General features: G+C 38.9%; 1 protein-coding gene across 2 annotated transcripts in view; it reads right to left on the bottom strand.

Annotated features, from left to right (window-relative positions):
* nckap5l (NCK-associated protein 5-like) overlaps positions 1–17052 on the bottom strand; it is a 49638-nt gene that overhangs the window by 15850 nt on the left and 16736 nt on the right. Inside the window, exons 1-2 of one of the 2 annotated variants that reach the window (XM_014991891.2) lie at positions 12711–13020; positions 7054–7123 (exon numbers count right to left, since the gene is read on the bottom strand). The gene's annotated coding sequence lies outside the window, so the exon portion shown is untranslated. Of the gene's footprint in view, positions 1–7053; positions 7124–12710; positions 13021–17052 lie in introns of those variants that run through there. The other variant, XM_014991890.2, reaches the window with a different exon arrangement.

Genomic DNA, 17052 nt, shown 5'->3' with positions numbered 1-17052 from the left:
TGTTGACTCTGCAGAAAAGTCTTTAGCCTAGCGCTGCTTTAGCCATGCTCAGATTTTTCTTTTGAACCTTAATGTGATTAATGTCAACATTATCACCCTCTCCTGGCACACTAGTACTTTTGTTTTTGTCCTTGATTCCAGAGAACAAGTAAATACAGATGCTTTCAGCAAAAAAAGGAAAAAAGAGGAGTGCTGGTAGTTTCCTGAAGCCATTATTTATCAACCGTCCTTTCCACTGAATCTACCCTGCTAGGACGGTAGCACTAAACCATTTACCTGGAACTATTTTTCCAAGAGGATGAAAGGAAAACACTTCCTGTTTTCAGGATTATTGTTTAGTCATGTCAGGTTGATCTAATCAGAAGTTCACATTTCCTGCCAACAGATTTTACATCACTGAGACTTTCTCAGCGTCATCTGCGCAGAAAGAGAGAACAAATCCTTTACTACAACTAAAATGTCAACTTTTTTACAACATTTATGTTCTGAGGCACAAATCCAAGATGAAGCAGTCCATCTGGGCATTTTTAAAAAGTCTTTTTTAAAAAGTCTTAAATATGTTAATCTAAAATTAAGGCCTTAAAATGTCTTAAATTTATTTTAAAACTGTAATTTTACCTTAAATATATTAATTACAGGTCTTAAATTCTGTTGCACGCAGACATCTTAATTACTTTCTTTGACTTGAGGCAGTTGCAGCTACTGCTGACTAGCTGCTAATATACCCTTATTAGCTAATTAGCTAGCTAGCATTTTTACATCAATCACGGCTAAGTGCCAAGTCATCACCAATTTATGTGTTGTGTACATTTCTGTCACGGCAGAAGTCTTAAATTTCATTCATAGTCGTCTTAGAAAGTTCTAAATTAATTTAGAAAATGTAGTTACGCCTTAAATACATTAATACAGGTCTTAAATTTTGTTGTGGCAGGAGTATTTAATCTTTCATGTTCTTATACCCTTGCTAGCCAGCTAGCTAGCTTTTTTACATCCAACTTGAGTAAGTGTGAATTTATCATCTTTTGCACATTTTTGTCAGGATACAGGTATTAAATTTCAATCACAATGGTCTTTAAAAGTATTAAATTGAGTTGGTGAATCCTGCAGAAGTCCTGTTTTTGGTTAATTGATCAAATTTATCACTCACTGACTGGATGATGTCTGTCTTCACTACTGACTCACTTCTGTTGCAAACCCGTATGATGCTACGTGCATTCTGCTCAAAACGACTCGACTCGAGGCTGTAGAGCCATATGCAGTGTGAGAAGCAGAGAGCTGCTGCCAAAAGCCACAAACAGACCCCAGAAATGTATCAGTTTTGCTCCCCTGGCGTTCTAAAGCTCCCCAGAAAGTGCTGCTGATACTAGGACTGACCCAAGAGCAGCATTTGGTGCAACAAAAACTCTGAAATTGGAGTTTAAGTGGATTTAAAACATGGTGGTAAAGCACCAGTTTAACCTAGAGATTATTTTTATTTTAACAAAGTTGTTATTATGGAGGGAAATACAGCTTAGAAAAGGAAAAGAGTAGATCATGGAACCAGAGAGCAGTAATAAATGCATTTTTTTTCTTTTGTACATTTATCACAATGCAGATCTTAAATTTAATTCACAATGGTCTTTAAAAAGTCTTAAATTTCTCCATAAAGACATCCTAAATGTTCTGCATCCGAGCTTCTTAGAACTAAAACCAAACGAAATATTACAAATATTAAATGCGAACCCCCATAAAAACAAAAGACACTACAACACATAATGGTTAAATGTTCATCGGCTTTCAGAGCTGTCAGAAGAAATGAGCAAAGACCCTGCAGGCGTCGAGTAACAGGAGCTGTTTGCAAAGTGTTTACTGGAAGATTATTGAACATGGCCGACAGTGAGCCCTCACGGACCGACATGAGCAGCTGCATCTGAAGCTCCGGCTGCTTATTGAGCCGGGATTGACTCAACACAGTCACATCTACCCGTATAATGGAGGCCTGATCAATGGAGCCCATCTAAGAACGGAAGCAGATTTTCACCGGCCGGCCGACCCTGGATGCAGGAACGATACGAGCGGTTATAAATACCGGCTTCTCTCCTCGCTAATGCACATCAAAGCTCTGGGCGGCAACGACCGAGACGCGTGCACGTTCCTCTTTGTGCACGTGGAAATTACAGCGTAGAGCAAAAGACAACAAAAGTGGGGCTAAATATACACATGAACGTTTGGCTCTGCGTTCACTGATGTGGTTTTGTCTCAGGGGAACGAAGACAGATGAAGCTGTGTTTTTATTCAGGCACAAATCAGCAGTTCAATCATAAAATACTAAAAAGTGTTTTAGCTTAAGCTAGCAGGTTTCAGCTGTTTGACTGAACTGAGTTATTTTACTTGTGGCCTGCACTTTTAAAAACAAACATGTCAGCCATATTGTTTTAAAAACCGTAAACACAGGATCGGTTTCAGGAAAGTTTTCATCCACAGAAACCTGCTGAAATAAACCACTGAGCGTTGTTTGAAACCAAATGCGGCCCGGGGGCCATTTGTGGCCCGTGGATTGATTTTGTGCGGCCCCAAACTGCTGTTCATATATTATACAAATATATGAACAGCATATATTTGTATAATATATATACATATTATATATATAATATGTATATTATATATACATATTACATTCACCATCTGTGAATGACGCAGATGGTGACTTTTACTGAAAAGTTGACTTTGCTGCACCAAAATCAGCTTTTATGTAATTTATTAAAACTTAGCTAAATATTAGCAAGTGCTTTGAAAGAAAAATCCTGTTTTCACACCGATAGTAAATTTGTTCAACTGAGTTTTTTTAATACTGTAAATATGGAAGATGTATATCTTGTTACTTTGCTTGTATGATTGAAATTGCTTTGGAACAGTTGTTCTTTTTTTCTGTCCGTTAATGTGTAAAATTCAACAAAAATAACTTAAATTTAAAATAAAAAGATTATACCAATGAAAACTCACTGAAAAATAAAAAATAATGCAAAAGTATAAAATAAAAATGATGAATGTTATATTTACATTAAAATAGTAATGAGCATTTTAATAAGTAACATTAAAAGACAAAAACAAAAATTAAACTTAAAAAATAAATTTAAATCCAATTAAATAGAATTTAATTGGATTTAAATTCTATTTAAATCCAATTAAAAAATAATTTAAAATTAGATTTAAAATGTAAAAATCTGAGCTGTGTGGGCTGCAGATTGAAAGCTGCTATTGATCACCACTGATTATGTATTTTTTATTTAGTTATTTAAAATCTGTTTAGATGTGATCTAATTTTAACCTGTTTTTCTGATTGTTTTTGTTTTTACCTTCCTTGTGCTGGACTTTGAATCGTCTCTGGCTGAAAGGTGCTACATAAATAAGGCTGCCTTGCATATGTTTGCTTCAGGCTACAGCGCAGATAAATCTGAGCCCAACACGGTGATGAAGATGGGGGTTGGGCGAGGCAGAGGAGGGAGGCTGCACGGTTCCTAAACTGCAGGATCGCCTTGATGATGACTGCGGTTTGGGAGGCAGCGAGCGGGCTGCACACAGAGCCTCTTTGACGGGGCGGAGGAGAGGCTTGGCGGGTCCCGCCGGCGCTGCAGTGCCAGCGGGCTCCTTCCACCGAGCCGGGCTGGCAGCCGCTCAGCCGCCGGTTCTGTCACAGAGAAACCACCGGGGGAATGCAAGAGGAACAATGACACATTAGCATTCATTACAGGCCGCGTTGTTTCATGGTAGAAACTGATGTTCCTGTCGGTGAGTAACGCAAAGGACCCGATGCGTGAATCGTAATCTCACACCGGGTGATGGAAAGAACCGAACCGCACTATCGCCAATTCATTTCCAGCCCAACAGCTAAAATAATCCTCGGAAGAACAGCAGAAGTCTGAAAAGTAGCTTTTGCAGACTATCGGATTTTTCTGCAACCCAATAATCAAACCTCTGCCTGGTTTCTGCATTTAAATACAACCTTTCGCTACGGAGGCATCGCTCAAATTTAAAATAAAGCTGAAATTTGAAGTCCATGTGCAACCACACCGACGAACATCAATATTACTGCCCCCGCTGCTTCACCCTGCTGTAATTTAGCTTTGGTTCGTCTGTTGTGAGGAGAAACGCAGCAAAACTGCAAAGGATTGAAAAAATATTTTTAGTGAGACGCTCAGCTGGTCAACATTTTTCAAAAGCTGCTTCAAAAGCTGTAAAAATGAAACAGCAAATTCATCTTTATTAAATCTGATCAGAGGCTGAGGTTGTGAGATTTTTGCTCTTGCTTCTAGAAAACACAGGAAGAAAACTACCAGAATATCAGTTCTTCATGAAAATGGCTCCTTTTTTATTTAAAGGAAAACTTTAAGAGTTCTGTTTAATAAGTTACAATGTTAGACGAGACATCGCAAGTTTTGCTGGCCAATAAATTACCCCAGAAATTATTGCGATAAACGATAATATTGTTGTTTTTAGACTATTTTCAACTAACATAACGGTAATGGAATAATAAAACAAGAACATATCATCAAAGCTTAAACTTTAAATTCTAGTAAACATTTAACACTGGAACTTTAAGACATTTTAAGTATCCAAAATAAACAGAAACAACAAATTAAATGAATGACTAAGTCTCTGAAAACAAAATTATCCTTCAAATAAAGAGCAAGTTAAAACCAAAACACCAGAACAAAGATTTTTATCATCCAAGAGAAAAAAAGAGAAAAATAATAAACTATGCAAATGGAAATTATTGAACTCATTTTAATTTATGATGCAATTAATTGATTTATTGCTCACTGCGACAAAAGCTGTAAAGATGAAGCAAGTATTCATTTATATTAAATCTGTGATATTTGGTCCTGGATAGAAAATCGTTGGCCGAGGACACGGCGAGGCTTTCCAGTTGAACCTGGAAACTAAAGAGTCGATGTTGGAGCCACTCTGGGTTTATTTATTAGCCAAAGTGGCTGCTGGGCTTCAGAAAACTGCAGGAATCAGTTGTTTATTTGGATTTCTGACAGGTTTGTAGAACCTTCAGCCCATCAACCACATCTTCTCTTCGTTGTGTCTCATAAATATGTTCTGAGGTTTTTTGCTAATATTTGTTTGCAGTAAAACAATTAGCCAATCCCACTGGTTTTACTATGTATCAGTGTACCAAATGACCACCGGTTAGGCCGGCATTACCACACGAACATCTGGTAATTATCTTTAAATCTATTAATTCCCGTGAACAATTATGTCGTAATCTTTCAACAATTGTAAAAAGCTGTACATTTGTAATGGTTGCTTTATATTATCCTAAATATTGAGCGTAATACTTTCCATCTAAGGGAAACGCTGCAAAATTGTGTTTTTGAGAAAATAGACAAAGATTTGTGCCAATTTGTAATGGAAACGCGGCTGCAGAAACATATGAATCAAGCACAAATACACATAGCATGTAATCACCTGGTGTGAAATAAGAGGTGCTGCAGAAGCAAAGCTGCCTGTGGGTAATTATAAAGGAGGAGGGCAGTGAAGAAGCAAGCAGATAACAGGGAAGCTCAGAGTCTTTTTGTTTTGGTTTTCTAAATGCACCCTTCTCAGAAGCCCAGAGTCCATCAGACACGGCCGAGTGTAAACAAAGTGCAGCGAGGCGCCGCTCGCAACGTAAGGCTCCAATCAGAGAACAAAAAGAGGGGGATCGTGTGTTCGGCCTCCGAGCCAAGCTGGCATGTTGCGCTTTTGTTCCTCCTGAAAGTGACTCAAACAGATACCTGCAGATAAAAAATGTGAGCTGCAAGAACACGCAAATACGCTGCAACATGACACCGAAGGAAGAAGCCAACCTGTTGTAAATAAATAGCCTTACTGTCCTTTAAGCAAATCACCCAGCAGCATCTGAAAGGGCTGGTTTAACTTTTCATACGAGAAAACCACAGAAACAGAGGGAGTTTTTTTGGTTTTGGTAAAGTGCCTCTCTAACAGGAAGCCTCATGACAGAACAGACAGGAAATTCAACAGGGAAGTGGCACATTTCAATGGAAAAGGCATTAAAGCACAACTAATTTCCACACCACACAGTTGTTAGTCTTTCTGTACTAAGATGTTTCCACCAAACCGTGGAAAATCAAACCAGTTTCTTCTACATAGTTCCAGTCAATAAGAATCGATTTGGCTGAGTTTTCACACCGTTTCCCCACATATCAGGAAGGAAGGAAGAGATGATTTATGGTAAGAGTTTGAATCAGTTCAGTTTATTTCTAAAGAACTGGTGTGAAAAAAGTTCATCAGCGTGCAAACGGACCCCAACCAGCAGCCTGGGCCGTAAAGTTTTGGGCGACCCCCAAAACTTTTCGTTTTTTAAATGAATCAAAATCAGAGTTCTTTGAAATCAAACCATGTCAAATGATTTACGAGTTGTTGTTTTTTTAAATGGGTTGATTTTTAAGAATTAGCACTGGGACCTAATTTCGATTAATTTTAATTTTAATTCAGATAAAAGGATCCAAAACGGAACCTTTGTTGCATGTTTCTGGTACGCCCGTAAATCTGACGCACAAGCGTCACCGCTAACAACAACGATTAAAGCCGCTTCTTTTGACCCACTGGAGGTTAATTTTTGCTTCAAAAAACCAATTAGTTGCTGGAAAATACTATTGTGTTTAATCTGTGCTAAAAGGAATCAGCATATCAGCAAATTAGCTAAATTAGTATCACAATGCTAACATGTTGCAGCAGCACAAACGTCCCCAATGCTAATGTTAGCGTCCACAATCCACATTTCTAAAGACGCTTCATGAATGATCTGAGTAGAGTAACACTTAATAACCTAAGTTACAGATTAAAACAAATAAATGTCTTTGTTGTTGAGCTCATGTCTATTTATTCAATAATCTAGAAGCAAATTAGCTTTTTGTTTTTGAAAATGTCAATTTATGATGCAATTCTTAGATTAAAGATCCTGCAGTTAACTTATAGTTTATTATTATATTAATGCTAATCAAAATAAAATATTTGCAAAGATAAGGAAATGCCATACAGAAATAAAAAGGTGGTGTGGCCGACCTGTGGGTTGAGCTCCTGTTATGATTCTCCCGTCACGCTCCTCTGTCCCCCCGACGACGAAGCCACAGAGCTGAGGGACAGAAAACACCAGGAAATGTTTAAAACACAGAAAACCTCTTTTCAGTTTAGATTACCCACACAAAACTGACCTGCAACACATTCTCTGCCAGTCCTGTATAACATTTTAAAAGCATATTTCACATATTTTTCCGGAAATGCTATTAAATAAATCACTGTTAAAGGATGTGGGCCCACCTTTCTTGACAGAACTGCTCACATTTAGCTGCACTGGAGGGTTTTCAAGCATCAGTGGCATCAACGGAATCACATTCAAGTCATGTCCTTTGACTGGGTCAGCTCAAAACCCAGTCAGCTCAAACCCTTCTGGCTCTTTATCAGCTTTATTTTATTTGCAGTTCAGAGGTGGACTTGCTTCAGAACCTTGACTTGCAGTAGATTCAGTTTGACTGAGGACTAAATTGCAACAATCGTTACATTTTCAGCTACTGCGGTTCACTTTCATGCGGCACTGTGGTAAACAAACCAAACCTTTTGAAAAACAAGTTCCCCCTCCTCACCTGTGGGGGCGCTGCACCAAGAACCACTAACGAAAGCGTCACAAAAACCTTTGAAGACACAACTTCCTCTTTCACCAAATGTAAACAAAAACGGAGTCCGATTTTAGTGGTTGCAGGATTTCTCTCTTGTCTTTGGTACAAGACCACAAGGCATTTCTTTCGCTAGCGCTAGATTAGCACATTTGTTTTTGTTCTATTTACCCAGAATGCCCTGCACTGTAGTCCACTTTCTGCTTTTGGAGCGGTCTCTGGTCCGCTTGGCGTTCATGCATGCATTCGATCCGTACCAGAGTTCACGTCAACCTAACCAGTAGGTGGACTGGAGTTACCTTTGTGGTCTGCATCAGAGTTCGATTACGCTTTCACACCTCCCCAAACGAACCGGACTATCTCAGGAGACAAACTAGAGTTCCACTAACGCGGACTAAACTGGCCTTTGCGAATGCACCCCGAATGTCCTACACACAGAAGCTGCCCCACATTCTTACAGGGACAAGAGGACATAAACAACCATAAATGACATCCACCTTTTTGCCTCTGCAAAACAATGCAACACTCAATCCTCAAAGGTGAGCCGTTATAATTCCTTGAACAGTTTAGGATGTTCATGTCTATGGGTGATACAAAATACGCTCATTATGTTTTTTGCACAAAATCACTCTTATCTAATAAGAATGATTTCAGTTTTGTTAGTTCTGCCCATTTTGAACTGTTTTAGGGCCTCTGTCACTTCAAATCCAAATAAGCTGCTGCCGGCCACAACTCATCGCTTACACGAGGAAATGCTTGCAAACAGATGCAAATTATACAATCTTTGAAAAGCAGACGTGGAGCCTTCTGCACAGCCAACAAGAATGCAGCAAGTGGTTTCTGGATGGTAAGTCAACAACAAAACACTTGTTTTTTCCAGCAGCCATTTGTAAAGCCAGCTGAACAAATGTGCTAGAATTCACATTTGTTAACGGGCTGTTACCAAATGTGCTTCGCCAAACGAGCACTGCCTGATGATTTGTGACGTTACATTCTGGAGGTTTTTGAAACAGTTCATTTGCCAATCAACAGTTTTTTTGTTTTTTAAGCGTTTAACTGTTTTCAGAAGCAGTTGAAACCCAAATGGAAGAACAAAAACATACAAAATGTAAATTTTAGACAATACGTCCCTTTAATCTCGATCTGCAAGCGGCACGGTAGATCTGTTTTGACAAAAAAAGAAAAAAAAAACCCTGGAGAATGTTGCCAATATACCTATTAGACGTTTGCAGTCTGATAGAGATTAATCCAATAAAGTGATAATATTACGTTAGTCTGATGTTGGCGACGTGAGCCTGACAGCCAGTGTTCATGTGGTCAGCTGAGAGAAACTAAGAGCAGAAAATGTTGGTCTGTGCCAAACATGCGATCTCACTGCAGTGGAAGAAGCCTGGGCAAAGTGACAACCAGAGTAAAGATGTGAAGAACAGCAGGTGGTTTCTGGATGGTAAGAAATGCTTCTCTTTTCCAGCAGCCATTGTACAATGCATACAGCTGACTAAACGTGCTTTCTTTAAAAAGGAAAACCAGCTGCACTCAACAGATTTTCTTTGTACTCCTGAGCTATGAACTTGTCTAGCTAGCATTTGTGTCTCAAATCATAAGACGGAAACAATGATGTGCTTCTTATTAGTGGGTGTGAAAGGAGTTATTTTTGCCGCGACCTTCCAACGCTCCACCAGCGAACAGGAAACCGGGAGGACGATTCTCCGTTACCCTCGGGATACGACCACATGCCCCCTACTCCTGTGTCTCGCTCTTTTCTTCAGTCTCTTCTTTCCCCCTTTTATCTGAGTCATTGTAGAGGAGCAGTGATGAATAATTCAGCAGATATGCTGTTTAAGATCACACGGGATGCACAGCGCCACACAAAGACTTCTTACAGTCTAAAGTGGGATTCCCCATCAACCTTGTTAATTAGGTCAGGAAAGGGAAAGTTCAGATTATAAGCAGGACACTCCATCTGCCGCCGCGATTCCCTTTTGTGTCACGTCGACACAGTTTTGTTGCAACAAAAACTCCTCATTCCTAAAGGTTTCCCTATCTGAGCCTGATCCCACAAGATCTTATCAAACGGGAATGGGATTAGAGTGTGGAGCATCTGCCAGCTCAATCTGGGTTTAAATCAAGGATCATCTGGTGTTGCTGAACTGCGCCCTGTGCACCTGGCCCGTGACCTGTGATCCGTGTCGATATCACATCGACAGTCAAATCTGACCAGTAAATACAACGATAAAAACCCAAACAGAAACAAATCGAGTCCAATATAAAATGCTGGAAGAGATTAAGTGAATAATTACAAATCAAGGCTAAGAAAGGAAACAACATAAATAACATTTACTCTTTAATGCTGCAGTAAATGTGTGAAGAAGCTAACCTGAAAATGTTGTTGAACTTTATCAATAATTTTAAAGAAGAAAAGAAAAAAGTGAATCTCATACAAGCTCTTAAAAAGTACTTTTACTTTTAGCAGTTACTTTTTTAAGACAACAAACACATATTTCTATGCTAGAAGCAGAATAATTGCCAAAATGTCAATGTTAGCTTGCATGGCAACATTAGCACTAAACCATTTTAGCTTACAATCCTAGCAAAATTAGCTTATGTTCAAATGGTAAGTATTATGCTAGCATTAGCATGAGATGGTTTTATCTTACAATCTTAGCTGAATTAGCTAAAGTTCTAATAGTATGTATGCTCCTAGCATTTACTAGCATTAGCATGTTAGATAACATGTTAGCTAATGCTTGGTGCTACGCTAAAAGAAAACCAACCAAATTTGGGGGCTACGTCCTTCAAAGGCCACACAGAAAATAAAAAACGCAGTGGAGCACATAGAACAGGAAAGGGTATTTCAGTTCGGCAGCATTTCAGATAGTTAAAACAAAAAACTGATCAATGATTATCAGTAGCAATAATTATTAATGTTGACTGATAAACGCTTTTATTGTGATAAGTTTTTCAGCCAAATTCTTCAGACCTACTTACAGTCCTTGAAGTTGACGCATAATTTATTAGACACCCCATGTAGTAATACTAGGGAAAACGTTAACCTAAGCTAACAAGTTAGCAATAGCATGAAAGGATTTTTAGCTAAGAGTAGAAGCAAAATTACTTAACATTTTAATGGAAGGTAATAATCTAACATTTGCACACATGTTACAAATACTACGATTGCCATATTAGAGAACATGAAAACTAAATTTACATGATATTTGGAAAACTACATTATGATTTATGTGATTATTGTGATGACAATACTGATTGTGATTAAACCATCATCACAATGTTTCTATTGATCTGTTGGAGCTTCAAGAATTTGAGCGCAGAGATCTCGATCCGATGTGGGAATAATGACTCAGAACTAGAAAACATCTAAAATATTCTTTGTGACTGAGATATTGTCTCTGTGCCTCTAACAGACCACAACATATCAATAAATACATCATTAATAAGGGTGCACCACAAAACTGTACCCAGTACTTTTGGTCTAGTTTCACATTTGAAATGAGACATAAACTCATAAGTAACTTTTCAGCAAGAAAGAAGAGCTTGTTTTAAGTAAGTAATTCCTTATTATTGATTTTAAAAAGTACTAGAGCCGCTTGAAGATTTTTTCAACTAAAATTACACAAAAATATTTGGTAAGATTTTGTGTTTTTGCAGTGAAAATTATGTACAGAAGAGTTTTTTTTTTTTAAATCGGAGAAGCAACTAGCCTTCAAATAATGTCTTTCACTTAAAACCTTCTATTAATTTCTATGGTAGAAATATTTTAGACAAGTTTATATTTTATATTAAAACAAATAAAAACAATAAATAGAAGGAGATTCAGCCGTCATCATCATCATCTGAAGATTAAATGTTTTGATGCAAAGATTGAAGAAGGAGTTTGACGCCAAAAGACGGAAAGCAGAAAGTATCAAGAGGATGGAAATAAATCAAACTGCTACAGCGGTGAGACGAAATGCACAAAAGCTTCTTAGATCATGTCAGCCTCACTGCAAGGGATTTGGCGCAGGAAAGACCGTCTGCGGATGTGTCAAACGCCACCTTTTCCATCTGCCAATCCGGAGATACTGAAGTTCTTGCACTGAAAGCAAAGTGTGTGGGTGAGGAGGAGATGTAAACAAAGAGACTAAAACCCAAATCCTCACATGGAGGCGTCAACAAAGACAGGAGATGACTTAATTTTTCCTCCCTTTTTCCAAAAAGAGACGCAAATCTAGGTCAAAGTCGTCCATTTTTTGCAGACGTTAATGCAGATAAATATCAAAGAGCAGGAGTGATGAGGGGGGAGACAGAATCAGGCTGACGGGCTCCCTCAGCGCCACTTCCTGTCTCGTGTTTGGCTACAAGAACCGAGTCAAATCGGATAGCAAAGGGTGATATTTGGGGGATGGGGATGCAGGTTGGAAGAGGAGCGCTTCGCCTCCCAAAACGACTCGGTGGGCTGGACGTGGGCTGCCATCAAAGCAAAATTTAATAAAAATAAAAATGAAAAACAGCAGGACCCAAGCAGCTTCCAGGCTGCGGCGTCCGACACCCACTCAGGAGATTTATGGCACTTTGTTAGCTGCAACCCAAACAGACTCGAGTTCAGACCAGACCTGGAAACAAACACTGCCGGGCGAAAAATCGTCCCAGAAGTTACTGCGATAAACGATAAACATCGCTGCTTTGAGATCCTGTTCGATATAATAATGTCAAACTTTAAAATCTAGAGAATATTTAACACTGGAACTGGAAGACATTTAAAATATCATTTTAAATGAACAAAAAAAGCAACCAGTAAAATGAATTACGAAGACTTTTGTCATTCAGAAAAGAGAAACAATAAATCATGCAAATAGAAATAATTGAGCTATAATTAAGTTATAATGCGATTAATTGATTTGTTGCATTAGTTCAGATGGAGTTGCAGTTCCCACACTCAGTAAACCCAACAAACCAAATAAAAAATTTAAAAAAGGTCACAGACATTAAAAATCGGCTTCGCTACGACAGAGAGACAGCATCGCCTTCTGCAGCTCCAGGCTCTGCGCTCACCTTGCTGTCATCCAGTCAGAGCATCTGAAATGTCCCAGGCGAAAGCCAAAAGGCACCAGAAGAAGCCGGAACCAGAAGCCTCGGCTTCACATGTCTGCTCCCCGGCTGCTGGGGAGGAGGAGGAGAAAATCCCCCCCGGTCACTTTCCGAAGCCGGTTTCCTCTACGCCGGGCCTGTCCTTGTGTCTGCAGCAGCCGCCGTGTCTCCCATTGTTCCAGGGCGAGTGAGGCAGGCTTCCTCACCCCAACAGACCCAGCCTACTACAACAGCTGTGGACCAGCCCCCCACCTCTCTGCCGCTCCTCCTGCCTATCTGCTAAACATTAACCCTGCAGCTGCTGGCTTGCTCGGGCCATAAAGAGGCGGAGATGATGGCTGGTTGGAGGCGGGGAGGAGGGGGCTGCAGAGCGGACAAAGAGACGTAACAGAGAGGGGATATCCTACAGAACCAACAGGACTTCTGCAGGGATCCGTTCTGTGGCCTAGAAAGAAAACAGGCTCTGTGCTAAGAGGATTGTCTTCCTCGATCACTTTGGCAGGAGGTGTTTGTTGCGCGTGAGGAATGTGTGACTGCATGGAGGTAAATGGAAACCACTGGAAACTCAGGATGGATTCCCAACAGGAAGCTTCATTGATACAAACCAGAGAGCTCAGAAAATCTGATGAAAACAAAAAGAACCTTTAAAATCAGGTTCAAGTCAAAACCACGACTGGTTCTGTTTTCATCTGTCTCCAAAACGCCACCACAGACACAAAGTTTCACTGTTCGGGTTTCTTTTTTAGATTTTTTTGCTTCATTTAAGAATCTGAGTCATTCATATACAACAGTGTAATATGTTTACTGTAGGTAGAAAAAAGGGAGCAAATTTCCAGCAAACAACTCAGAAAATTTTAGATTAATTTCAGAAATTTTCTAGTAAAAACAAGGGAATGTCTATGCTCCAAAAGTTGAACATTTGTTCGAATATAATTTTGAAATTTTGTGATTAATTTCAGTAATTTTCTAGAAAAAGCGAGAAAATTTCATAGTTCCAAAAATTTAAAATTTTGTGGGAAAATAACTCAGAAATTTTGAGATTATTCTCAGAAATTGTCTAAAAACACAAGGAATTTTTACCTCTAGATTTAAAAAAAATTGAGTGAAAGTACAGAGAAAATTTTTAGATTAATCTGAGAAATGTTCTATAAAAACAAGGAAATCTATGGGGTCAAACAGTCAAACATTTGTGGAAAACAACTACGAAGTTTAAGTAAAAAAACAAATTCAAGAAAAAACAAGTTTATGAAGTTCAAAATTCAACAATTTGCGAGAAAATAAATATGAAATTTTGAGATTAATCTCAGAAATGTTCAAAACCAGGGCATTTATGAGCTCCAAAGTCGAAAGTTGTGAAAAACTAACTCAGAAATGTTCTGGTTTTTTCTCAGGTTTCGGACATCACAGAATTGTGACTTTTGGTTTCAGAGTAAAACCAGCAAACCGAACCACTGCTCTGCTCTGTTCTCGTCGTCGAGTTTGTTTTCCAGCATCACGACAGAATGTGAAGAGTAAACAGAAACAGAAAGTCCAGACCAGACTGTGTCGGGTCTCCTGCTGTGCATGTGTGAAAACAGCTTCACGTCTACATGTGGTTCATCCGTCCAGGTTTTCTCCCTCCCTGTCCGTGTGACTCATCTGCTGTCCTTGTTAATGAAGCCACATCATCCCTGTAGACATACCAGACGAACTCAGCAGAGTCTGATAACAAAAAAGCTGCAACGGCAGCAGCTAGAGAAGGAAAACATGAGATTCAGGAGGACAAACAACCAAGCAGCTCCAAGGGCGTCCGCAGGTCATTTCAGGGCCTGATCTTGTGATTTGTAAACCAAAGAGGCTTCCTAATGTTTGGAGTAATGAATTCCTCCCTCACACTGCAAAAACACTGAATTTAACCAAGTATTTTCGTTGAGTTTGTGGCGCAAAAATGCTACTTAAATTAAGACAAAACTAACTTACAAGTCAGTTTTCACAAAGATATTGGAGCTTTTCCAAGTCAATAATTGCTTCATTTTGATTAAAAAAACAAGTGAAATTATTTCACTTATACAGGAAGTCCTTACAAAGTTTTAAGACATGCTGTGGTTTTGCAGTGCAGAGTTCTGCTTTCAGCTTTTTAAAAGCAGATCCATACGATCTGAAGACTTTTTGTATTATTTTGACCTGAATGCAGATCTGACCTGAATCGACTCAACCCGTAAAGCTCACTTCCTACACGGTGAAAATCTGGCGCCCCGGGGCGCCAACATGGCGGCCGCTCGGCTCAAACGAGTCACTCGGATCTCGGGATACCCCATTTGGCGAGGACTGAGCTGCCCCAGATTCGTGGAGGAATTACAGCTTTCGTGTCTGAAATCAGAGCGGTGGGGAGGGGCGGCTTTGCTTTCCACCAAGACGAATGTTGATGAATCCCATACGGAAAAACATCATCAGTTTAATCAATTCAACAGGAAACGTTTCAGGATTTATCGCCTTCTTACCGAAACAAGTTTTACAAGCTACAGACAGAACAAACTAATTTCTAAACAAATGAATCCATTCTCTACGTCATTCAAGCTCCACATTGCAGGATTCGTCTCATTGGCAGCTGCACTGCAAAAACACAAAATCTTACCAATTATCTTTTTTCCTAGTTTCTAGTGCAAATATCTTAGAATACTTAAAATAAGATCAAACTAACTTCTAAGTTAGTTTTCTTGTATTTCAAGTCATTAGGGCCAATGTAGATAAAAAAATGCACCAAAAATCTTTGAATCTCAGAAGTTTCTGAGTCTGAAAAGTCAAAAAATTTGCTAGAAAAAAACTGAAATGTAGAAACTAATCTCAGAAAAAACATGAACATTGTTGAGTTTTGAAAATTTAACATTTTTGACTTTTGAAAATATTTCCATGATTTTCGAGGCTAATCTAAACATTTTTGCACTCAGACATTTCAACATTTTTTAGGACACTAAGATTTAAAAGTAAAAAAAATTTGGATACTTGAATCTCAGAAATTCCTTTTGTTTTCTAGAATTTTTTTTAGATTAATTAAAAAATTTCAGAGATTTTTTCTTGCCAATTTCTAACTTTTGAAACTCAGAAATTTCCAAGTTTTTTCCAAGAAATTTTCTCCACTTTTCAAACTCAGAAATTCCCTTATATTTTTCTGGAAACTTTTACAGGTTTTTGGCAAAACTATGGAATTTGGCACACTTATGATTTCTAGTGTGCAAATTTACACTAGAAAATAGGTTAAAAAAAATACTTGCCAAAATTTTTTGGCTTTTAAACTCAAATTTTCTTGTTTTTTTTTTTATTTCTGAGATTCATTTCAAAATATCCATGCTTTTCAAAATTGATTTTTGAAATGCAGAAATGTCCAAATAAGCTCAAAATTTCAGAAAATATTTTGTTTCAAACTGATATTTTCTTGTTTTTTCTAGAATATTCCAGAATTTGTTTGGTGGAAATTTACTCACCAGTGTTTATATGCACTAGAAACTAGACCAAAAACACTTGGTGAAGTTTTGCAGCTGGTAGTGACTCTGCATGTCATTTGCTGAATGAAGGACTTTCAGCAGATTGTCGTTGCTCCGCTGCGTCAGAGACGAACTTCTGTATGAACTGAATGGGACATGGAGCAAAAAGCTTCGCCAACATGACCTGAGAGTCACATGCTGCCCTGCAGCCAACGCCGGCGAAGGACGACGACTCAAACATAAAAGCCTTATTGTGAGAACCTTCAACAAGAAAAGGAAGCGGCGTGAGGAAGTGAAGGGTGACTACATGAATCCTAAAGGAAGGAAGTTTACTGCAGGCCGACCCGCATGGCGGCATGTGACGGCCTCCGGCTGCCATGGAAACAACATGGAGGACAGCAGCGACGCCACGCCGCTGACGCACAGACCTTCACGACCCCAAAGGCACAAGACGGAAACACACAATTAACGAATAAATATCGATTAGTGATCAACCGGAGAGATTAAGGAAAACGGTGAATAAAAGATTTTATCACATGGCCAGAAAAAAACAAATAAATAAAAAATCAAGCAGATAAAGTAGCTTGATTTTTATCTCCCTCTCTCTCTCCCTCCCTCCCTCCCTCCCTCCGTTCACTAGAAGGCCATCATTTCCTCTCATATCGTAACATCGAGATCAGATTTTCTTCTTCTTCTGTGTTTTACGACGCTGCTCTTTTACTTTATTTGAGCTCCTGATGTTTCTGAGGTGGAGCAGCAGAGAAAGCCAATCTCTGCAGCTAAACTACAAACTATGAACAAGCAATTTCAGTTTATGAATCATTTTATGGATCCACTGAGAAAGA

The sequence above is a fragment of the Poecilia mexicana genome, unplaced genomic scaffold (assembly GCF_051168715.1).
Source record: "Poecilia mexicana isolate PSO_F unplaced genomic scaffold, ASM5116871v1 scaffold_7, whole genome shotgun sequence".
Classification (NCBI taxonomy): domain Eukaryota; kingdom Metazoa; phylum Chordata; class Actinopteri; order Cyprinodontiformes; family Poeciliidae; genus Poecilia; species Poecilia mexicana.
This window is presented reverse-complemented; position numbering and strand designations above follow the sequence as displayed.